Source organism: Empidonax traillii, unplaced genomic scaffold (assembly GCF_003031625.1).
Source record: "Empidonax traillii isolate 1590-97213 ecotype Southwest subspecies unplaced genomic scaffold, ASM303162v1 scaffold1356:size330773, whole genome shotgun sequence".
Classification (NCBI taxonomy): Eukaryota; Metazoa; Chordata; class Aves; order Passeriformes; family Tyrannidae; genus Empidonax; species Empidonax traillii.
The window spans coordinates 182,121-192,874 of NW_020956549.1; the positions used below are offsets into that span (position 1 = coordinate 182,121).

Sequence of the window (10,754 nt, forward strand, 5' to 3'; positions counted from 1 at the left end):
GGACTTTGAGAAACATCCCGTAAACTCTGGCCTCTTCTCTTCCTTTCTACAAATAGATCTCTATTGCACAATGCGGTGCCACTGTGTGAAACAGTGACATGCCAAAAGGAAATGGCACTTTACCACGATTATCTACTCATTTTTTATCAAATATTAGATTTTTTTTTGCTCAAAGTGTGCACTTTTGTTTGCGTGGCGCAGTGCACTTTCAAAGGGCTTCACCAACAGCACTGCAGAACTCAGTTTTGACAACAGCAGGGAAGAGACTTCTACGTTCAAGAGGAAAAACTAAAAGGTGAATAACTCCAGGAGGGCTTAGAGATCCCACTGGAGCATCAGCAGGGAACACTGCATTGGCATGAACTGCTCCCATAAGGAATGTGCCTGCACTGGGACACAGGGAGATGTCCCATGCCTGGAACTGCATCAGTCGAGTCCTGTGGGGCAGCAGAACGTGCCTCTCTAACCCACAATATATTTCATATTAAGGGCAGCAATTAACTCAATTAGTGGTCACCCAGCGAGCTGCTACATTACAGGAGGAGCTCATTTTAGGCAGCAAACCCAACTTCCAGCATGGTTTGAAGCGGGAGGATGCTACACAAGCACAAACATGCTGGTGCCACTGGGAAATCGGGAATGGCTGCAGAGGCTCCTGCTGCAGGTGGCTGATCCCAAACGCTGCATTAATGCCAGATGGGTGGATCTCAGATTTCAGATGAAACACACACATCCCCACTCACAGGGATTCAACCCAAAAACACGGTCCTCCAGCTAAAATGCAAGTGCCACATCCATTTTTCCCCCACAGTAAGTGCAGATCACATATATGATCACTGCAAAAGCCATAAGGGACTGTGCCGGGTACCACACTGGCTCATTACTTGTGTGACAAATTATCGACTTGAAAATCAAATATCTGCACAGCTCCAAGCTGAATTTTTTTCCAATTTGCATTTTTTTCCAATTTGCATTTAAAAAAAAAAAAATTATAATTCACTGCTTGGAGCAGCAAAGACATATTTTTCTTTAAAACACAGCAACAAATTTCAAGCATATTTCCGAAAGCACCATCAAAGAGCTCACTGCTGCCGATACCAAGAGGTCTGCATCTTTTTGTGTCTGGAAATCAACCCCTAATTTTAAGCTTGTGCAAAGCCTGGGGATCTCCCAGGTTGTTTTCAACAAACTTGCCCCATCCTGAGCTCCAGTGACTCATCCCCAGACATCTCTGACTCGCAGCACCTGAACTGCTGCACCCATGAAACACCTTGTGACTAGGCAAAACCACAGTCCAGGGGTGGGAAAGCAAGGCAAGGAGATTAGCTTGGAAAAACAGACAAAAACTGCGTGTTCCCCAGTTGCTGTTTCCTCTGGAGATGTGGGACTGCTGGGTTTGGCTGACGCTCGGCATCATGGGGTGCAGCCAAAAAATCCCAAATGCCGTTGCTCCATTAGCAAAGCTCTGATGATGTTTTCCAACAGAGAGGCTTGTGATTTTTCTCTCTCCACTTGTTTTCTGTAAATGACTCAAAATATTTTCTCAGGGAGCGTTCCTGTTGACGGAGATCGGGGGAAAAAACAGGAGCAGACCCTGGAGGTAACACAGGAAGAAGCCACCCACAAACCTCTTGCTTGAAGAGGTGCACGGCTGCAGCTCCACTTGATGTCTTCTCCCCTCCACCCAGCTCGAAAATTTATTAGAACAGGTGTTTTTAATTAAAAGACAAGTGTTCTTCACCTAAACCAAGACGTTTTTCTAGTGGCCAAGCTCAAGCGCTACAGAAGTTACAATTAATCAAACCTTAGTTTCAGTATAACTCACCACTCCTCGGTTTTCTGCCACAGTCAGAAGCTTCAGAAGGTTAAACTGTTTCCAAAACAAGCACAATCTAGCTACAATTTTTCCAGTTTATTTTACAGTTAATACATCAAAAGGGCAGAGTTCTTTTGTTTCTTTACAACTGTATTTTCAAAGGCCCGGGCAGGAGCTGCACGGGACCGAGGGCTTTTCGCATCTGCTCCTACCACAGGAGTGATTTACAACTGTTTGTGCTGAGAAATCATGAGAAATAGTTCATGTACAACCACTCCCCCAGCAGCACTGGCCCAGCAAACAGAGTAATCAGGTTGGTACCTCAAGGAGACACCGACGAGCTCTGTGCACACCTTGCAACCTACGGGGTGCTGGCACCTCTCCCCTCACCTGTGTTTGCAGTTATCACAGTTATCACTGGCACAGATGCAGCCCAGACACTTCAAAAAAGCATAAAAAAAGGTTTAATTCCACCCTATTTGCATATGCTGTATATAATACAATGTATGTGCATCCTTGGACCGCTGGCCTGTGCCGGGATTAGCACTGTGTGGATCAACCCCCACCTGTGTAATAATCAGGCTCATGCTGGAGAGTCCAGCTCAATTATAAAACAAAATAAACCTGCAAGAAAAGCATCACAGGGCAATACCAAAATCCCCTGTAATTGCAAACCTCCTTTCTTTGCCCAACTCATCCCTCATGTCCATTATCTACTCCCATTCCTGCCTCCGGAGCGCTGATGGATCCAGTCCCCCACCCTAGCTCTCCCTCTCAATTCATCACGCAAGGGGAACTCCTTTTTTAATAAACCACATCTCTGCAAAAGGAATATCAGCATTTGTCATCACCAGGGCACAGGAAGAGAGTCAATCATCATTTTTAAATAAGCCAAGAGCAGCGGCTGCAAAATATCAGCCACTAATGTTGTCCCTGCCACTGCTGGTTTTCCCACCAACATCTGATGGGTGTTTGAAAGTGGGAGAAAGAGCACCTGAACCATGAAGAGGAATGTTTCTACACTGGTGCCTCAAAACTGAGGGGATGGGAGACACCAGCTACTCAAAGCACCTCGCTTCAGAACAAAACAAAATAGGAAAAAAAACCTTGCTCCAGTGTGCAAGAGCGAGGGAAAAAGGTCATTTTTTGACAGGAACACAATCAGACACTACAAGTCCCTTCAGTTCTTGTTATCAAGGGGATATTCAAACCTCAGTGAGCACCCCAAACCTGCTGAGAGGGGCAGGGACGGGCACGAAGGCTGCTCTGACCTCATCAGGCAACCCCAGCTTTATTCCAGCATTTCCTGGGGGAGGGAAGGGAAGCGCAGGGACAGGCGGGAGCAAACAAACTGATACGGCCGCCCATAAACAAAGGAAGTGTTTTCTGAAGGCGGCATCGAGGTGGACAGGATGGAAATAACAGAAGCAGCAGTTACAACAACAACAACAGAAAGCTCCAGGAGAAGTCTGAAGAAACTATTTCCTCCAGCAACACACGCTGGAAGAGGTATCAGAGGAATTCAGCACGTGGCCATTTCCCTGCTATCGTCAGCACACCCTTCCCACGTTGATGGAGTTTCTCCCACTGCAGATAAACCTCCTTCTCCAGGGTCTATCCCCTGCCTGTCCCCTACAATATTAAATTATTGTTCAGAACCCCCTGGAGAATGAAGCCAGCTCATCTGTGTGATTAAGTCAGCAAACCCATATGTCTGCAAGAGCTCTTTTCCATCACATTTAAACACCCAGGAGGGGCCTGGCTGCACATGAAAACCCACAGACAAGCAACATATATTTACCCCACCTTTTTTCCTCCCCCAAATACTTCCTCTCTTGAGGAGAGTTGTTCCCCTTCTCCAAGAAAGCGTAGGGGTCCTTAAACCTTTTTGACTAGAGCTACATACAAACACTGAAAACGGGCATTTTCTCTGCAGCTCCCCGGGCCCAAAACGCTTCCAGCTTGTCCTAGATCAAAGTTATCCCAGCAGCTGGACCAGGCAACCCACACCAAGTTTACCACGTTGCTGTTTGATGTGCTTATTCACCAAGACTCTCAGGAGCTGCTCACCACACACAAACTCACTTTCAAGTTGGCAGGGGGAGATAAAAGAGCAGCGATATCAGCATCGGCCACCGGCACCGATCCCAGGAGGGATGGAGGCACATCCCTGCAAGGGAAGTGCCTGCTGCTCATCCCACCTGTTTTCTCACTGCTCAAATTTTAATACTGGCCACTGAATTCTAAAAACTCTGCTTTCTTGCATGGAATGTGCCCCCTTCCTCCTACAAGCAGCTTGGGAACACATCCTCTGCCTTCTGCCTGTGTCAGGGCACGTTTAGAAGATAAATGGCCTTTTCATTACCTCTGCACACTTACACACACTCACACAAGAGAAAGAGTTAGCTGGTTAGGTGACTTTTTTTTTTTTAACTTCACACCAACAACCCCCAAACAATTTTAACCCACAATTTCCATCTTGCCTGTCAATCACTGCCAGCCAACAGTTGTAAAACAGGTACTTAGGACAGAAAACTCTGGCCTAATGCTGGATTTCAAGACTTTTCAGACAAAACGAGCAGCTGAGTTTTAATTTACATGGAGAACAGGAGAGCTCCCTTGTCCAGGGAGGATAGCAGCTCATCACTGCTCTTTTCCAAGGGGCTGCATCCCTGGAGGTCCCACCAGCTCGTGTCTGATGTGTAGGTCAAGGTGACACTGCCTGGATATGCGTCCTTGCAAGCAGGACTAGAACTCCATGTGCACACAGAACACAGAGTTTAAAGGACAGACCAGTTTTTGTTTGGGGATTCAAGGGGTTTGGTTTTTTTTTTGTCAGACTGAGCTGCCTCTGCACCTCTTACATCCTATTACATCGGTTGTAGAACCCTCTTACCCTTTGTTTCAGGAACTGGAAGGCAGAATCGAGGCAGGGCTGCAGGAGAAATATTTCCCGGCTAGGGCAGCTAAACTGGACGCAAAAGATCTTTACCCTTCCATGAATCAGCCCCTGCCCAGTGACAAATGACTCCTAAAACTCCCCAGGAATGGTCACCAGCTGCATGTTTCTCATTTTCCGAGTGCCTGGCTCGAGGCACGGCGGGCAGAAACCGGGGCTGGAACACGAAACGTTCCATCGTGCTCTGTGTCAAAGGGATAAAACCAAACCACCCTCCGAGCTGTCCCGGAGCACCCAGCCCCATCTCACCAGAGAATCGCAAAGACCAGCTCGTGCTTGTGATCCATTTGCACGCAGGCACCGCAGATGAAGCCGGGCGGGAATTATTAAGCCCCGTCTTCGGAGCAGAGTTTGAATAGCGGGGAATAAAATACAGCCCGAGGCCCTGGACACAATGGGATGGGACTGTCCCCACTTACATCCAGCTCACTCTTATGTTCAGTGATACACAAGCCCTGGAGGGGGTAAAAGCCCATATGGAATCACGCTCCGAGCCCGCTCCAGCACGGGAAAGGCGGGAGATGCTGCGGGACCAGCGGCAGCACGCGCCATCTTCCACCTCCAAGGGTTTGGCTCTGCAATTCTACTATAAAGCCGCGTGAGCAGCTTAGTTATTTATTTAACTAAAAGCTTTTAATTATCTCTCTCACACACGCGCGTTACGTGGGGCGGGGAAGGGGGGGAATAATCAGCCTACAACCGGTGACCGGCGGGTTCAGAGGAATTGTGGTTTTCACAGAAAGAGCTAACTAGCCCAATTCTTCTCCTGCTGCTTCCGAAACGTGTTCCCATTCCCAAGCTCCAGCCACGGTGTGTTTGCTGCAGTCACAGCCTGGGCTGAGCTGATCCCCTGTGAGAAGGACTCGGTTAGGGCAGAGCGAAGCTCCTCCTCATGTCTGGGCTCCAAGGTTTCCTCAGGAGGGTTATTCCACTGTTGGGAAGCCAGGCTGACATCCCATGGCACTCACGCTCACCAGCAGATGGACTGGGCTGCTCCCAAAAATTTGTGTGTGGGAAGGAAGCACCCAACGCCAGAGCTCTCCCACCACTCACAGGGACAAACACCCCCCGGAGCTGCTCTTCTTCCCACAGCCTCCAGGCTCTCCACCGAGATCAGGGAGGTACAACACCCTCGGTCCCCTCCAGCAGCACCAGAGTTCAAGTGCTGTGAGACTTTATGAATTATAAATTACAACCCACTGCTGTCGATGTTTGCTCTGAGCACGGCAGCTAAAGCAGGCTGGCATGGGAATTCGTTTAAAAAGCCCGGATCAGAAATGCAGCAGGGTCTGCAGGAGCGTGCCCTGGAAGAGTACAATTGCCTGAACACACCACCCCCCCCAAACCCACACAATTTTCCTCTCTGTGGAACTACTTTAAAAAAAAAAAAAAGAAGAGATTTAGTTCATCTACGCGGACAAATTAAAAGCATTTGCTTTTAATACACAATGTGAGGGGAATTACACAAGCAAAATATTCACATAAACAGAAAAACAAGCGTAAACAACCGACTGAACGTAAAGAAACTAATAATATTAATCTGGATTAAGTACAAGCCATGAACATTCCTACCTAATCCATCCGATGGGCAGAGATAAATCCCCGCTATGCAGCATCCTACAGTTCTTTGCAACTTAAGGAACCACAGTACTGATCAAAAACAGTAGTAGATGAGGCATATAAGGGGAAATCTTTACGTACAGCCCTCTGCTTAATCTACACAGGATTACAGCAAAAGCCAAGCGCCAAGAAAGCAGAACAATCATTGCAAAAGATCCCCAGGCCCAGGGTGCAATTTCCACTCCTCGATGCAAAGCTCTCCGGAGCTTCCCCAGACAGATGCAGGACAGCAACAAAACACGGCTTGGAGCCCCAACAACCTGAGCAGCTGCCATTTCTTAACGCTCCAGGAAAGTTGCACAGGGCGAGCCATGGGCAGGGAGAAGCCAGGAGTTTAAAAGCACAAAGTCAGGTCCACGGTAGGAAATTATCTGCGTCCGTGGGGCTGCTGCAGGGCCCTCAGACTCCCCTATCAAAGCAACACCTCTGATTCATCACAGCTCATTCCCAGGGACGTAAAAGCAGCTCCAGCAAGTCCAGGCACTGACACCAGCCCGGCTCCAGCTCCCCACTGCAGCCCCACACATGTCTCCATCCACAGCAGATGGAGGATCATTGACTTCTCAGGCTTCTTCCAAGAAATAGGTGCAATATGGCAGAAAGGGGCTGAAAAAAACCCGCTCTGCGGTGGAAAAGGTACTGACACAGTTCTCCCAAATGAAGAGGCTCTCAGCTCACACTTCCCACTGGAGAACATAAGGAGAGGTGTTTAAGGAGAAACTCCTGGCCAGATGCTCTGGACACACAGCCAACACCTCCACTGAACTGCCCCGAGGATGAACAGCAGGAGGTTCACTTGCTGACCCCAAAAATCCAAGATTCCTTTTTGATACTAAACAACTGCCGGTGAAAACATAGCACGAAGCCACTGCCTTCAATCAGTAACCCTCTGCACACACAACTTTATTCCAGCACATTACACACCACATTCACATCATCATCATCATCCTGCCATCAGCATCTCAAAGCACACGGAGCATCCCAACATCCCTGCAAGCTACCCCCGGCACAGCAACACTTTGATGGCTGATGAATGAATTTGTAGGGGTGGTTTGTTGCTCACTGGAGAAGCCAGGTCCTCACCTCCCATCCATTCAAATATCTACTCAACAAGCAGCAAATGGGGCGGCGGGAGAGACATGTTTTACCACTTTTGGAAAATCAAACGCTGTCAAGTGAAAAATCCCGTGGCCACTCATGCGGAGCGCGGGCAGTTGGCAGGGAGACGTCAGAGCCAGGAGCTGTAGGTTTGGAGTATCACTGTCTGAAGCATTTTTTTAGGCTTTGGGAACACACAGTGTCTGAGAAGAGTCCTCCCTCCTCAGGAGTGTTGCTTTCCCTGCAAACGCTTTGTGTCAGATAATCTTATTTGGTTTAAATTGCAATCATGAGATCAGATGAAAACAGAGGTAATTTCCATTGTCCTACTCTAAAATGATAGAGGAAATAACGAATGTGTTTATGTTAAGGGGGAAATAATCATCCTTCTCTCTGTTTCATAAGGCTCTAATTGAGTTTTCAAGGAAAGGAGCGCTATGTTTATCCTGATATTTACCTTCCACAGCAGATTATGTTTGTCCATGGGAATCCTAGAAAATCCTCACCTTCTTTATTAAGGCCATGGCAGCAGAGATATGCAAAGGACCCCGCTGCCTTTTGAATCATACCCAATGCTCCAAATCATCCCAGAAACACAGCTGAAGATGCCAGGGGCTGGCACGATGTAAAATATAAACATCAAGTGTGTCAGTACCACTGACACGAGACAGCGAGCAGGACAGCCCTTAACAACCACCACAACGCTGCAGGAAAAGCTTCAAGTCATTAAAAATACAGTTGGACCAGCCATTAAAACAGGAAAAAAAACCTACTCTGGACCGCCTCAAAGCAGCCTTTGAAGCAAAGGGTGCAGCAACACACGAGTCAGGTTATTGTGAAAGGAACTGCACTGCACGGCACCAGGGCAGCGACAGCGGCCAGGGTAGAGCCCCTCTGCATCCCCCATCCACACCCAGCGTGTTCTCCACCCCCTGAGACCTTACAGGGATTATTTTTACATTCAGCAACTCAACTGTGAGTAAGAATAACCACTAATTCAAAGACCATCCCTCCAGATCTACCAAACGAAGGCAAACGAAACCCAGCGTGTTTTGAAGGCTTAAAATACTAAACAGAAAGAGCAAGGTAAGGCAAAAACTGGGTTTGTGGTGCTGCTCAGAAATAAGATTTTCATGGAATAGTTTGCTTTGGAAAGGACTTATTTTGTTTCGCTTCTCCAGTACCTTAATTAAAACACACAGAATTACAACCGAACCAGCACAACACCTGCCCCAGGATTTGGACAATCTCTCAGACATTTTCTCTTTGCTGCCAAACATGCAATTCTTGAATAAGCATTTACACACTCCCAGCAGGGAGGGCTGTCAGCCCCTGCCCAAAACTGGCCCCCCCAAACCACACACAGCCCTCTCGGTGCACAAAGGGGAAGCAAATTCCGTTTCCTCAAGAAACACAGAAGCAAGAGCCCGGGACACTTGCAGCCACGGCACTCACGGAGGTGGTTGAGGAGGATTTTAACTCATTCCAGACCCTTTGGAGTTGTTTTCATTGCGAACGGTGCCCCGCTGGAGATGGGAAATAAAAATACGCCTTGGCGGAAAATCCTATTAGCTGGAGAGCGTCGCTTCCCAGCGGGCTGAGGTGTTTTTCGGAGCTGGAATTCAGAGGGAAGCGGGATGCACGGCCGGGAAAGAGCCTTCACCTGGGCGGTGGTACCAGACCACGGCACCCACGTTTGTCCCACGGGTGGGTGAGCAATTCCCCACCAGCCCTTCCCCGCCCTGTCTCCTTCCTCTTCCTCCTCCTGCACAACGACTCTGGGCAGAGCTGGGGACCCCGGCTTGGCCACAGCAGTCCCTGGGCACCCCCTGCCCCAGGGACCGAGTGCCAGCTCCCCTGCGCTGCGTCCCCATCCTGCTATCCCTGTTTCTTGGCTCCTGCAAGATCTGCCTGGGGTTGAGCCTCAGCCTTTCGGCTTCCAGTTCTCCATGACACACGGAGGGAGCGCTCACACACGAGCCGTGCACACACACAGAGAGCGCAAACACGGACACATGGGGCACACACACACACAGAGCGCAAACACGGACACATGGGGCACACACACACACAGAGCGCAAACACGGACACATGGGGCACACACACACACAGAGCGCAAACCTTCCGTGGAAACACAGACCACGCAGAGACACACACACACCCCGTGCAAACACCCGGTGTGCACACACACAGGGCACACACACTCGCGGTGCAAACGTGCCACACAAACACAGATACACCACGCAAACACACCAGGCGCACACACACACACAGAGCTACACCGTGCACAGAGATACACCCCGCACACACACACCAGAGCCCGCAGCAGCCGCACCGCACACACACCCCCCCCCCCGTGCCCAACACACACACAAGCGCGGTGCCCGTGCTGACCACGCGTGCTCCTTCCAGCACCCCACGCAGCCGCATCCTGTACCCGCGCAGGGGCTCGGAGCTCAGACGGTGCTAACACAGACACAGACACACACACACACACGGTGCGGACACAGACGCACCTCCCGCACTCGCACCCCGCGCACAACCACACACGCGCGCGCACACGTGCCCACCCGCACTGGGGGCCGCACCGCACCGCACCGCACCGCCGTTCGCGGACACGCAGACACACGGACACGCGGACACGCGGACCCGCCGCGCCAAGGCCGCGCGCGCGCGCGCGCTCCCGCGCTGCACTTACCCGGCCGCCCCCGCGCGCGCGGCGCCCGCCGCCCCTCTCTCACGCCGGGCCCCGCAGAGCCCCGCGCTGCGGTGCCGGCCGCCTCACCCCGGGGGCCGTGCCGTGCCCAGCCCAGCCCAGCACCGCCGCCGCTTCTCTTCTCCTCTCCCCTCGCCGCGCTCCCCGCCCGGCCCCGCCGCTCTCACCGCTCCGCGCCCGCCGCCGCCCGCCCGCGGCTCTGCCCCCCCCGCCCCGCGCGGCCCCGCCTCTCCCCCCCCACAACACTGTAGTAAGTTCTCATTGGTCCGGAGCGGTGGGCGGGGCGCCGGCGCCGCCTCGCCATTGGCTGAGGGGAACCCGCGGCCGGCGGGGCGGGCGGTAGGGAGGGGGGGGAGCGGGCGCGCGCCCCCTGATGGCTTCCCCCCCCTCCTTCCCCTCACGTTTCCCTCCCGCGGGCGGCCCTGAGGGACCGCCCGGTCCCGCCTCGCTCAGCCCCGCCACAAACGCGCCCCTGCGAGGGGAGGCTCAAATGATGCCGACAGCACCCCTCCGCTCCCCGGTAAACCGATGGTGGAGGTGGGGGG

At 51.4% G+C, this 10,754-nt stretch overlaps 1 protein-coding gene across 1 annotated transcript in view; it reads right to left on the reverse strand.

Annotated features, from left to right (window-relative positions):
• EPB41 (erythrocyte membrane protein band 4.1) overlaps positions 1 to 10,231 on the reverse strand; it is a 69,868-nt gene extending 59,637 nt beyond the window's left edge. The window contains exon 1 of the mRNA XM_027906793.1: positions 10,192 to 10,231. The gene's annotated coding sequence lies outside the window, so the exon portion shown is untranslated. The remainder of the gene's footprint in view (positions 1 to 10,191) is intronic.
• Between the last annotated feature and the right edge of the window lie 523 nt (positions 10,232 to 10,754).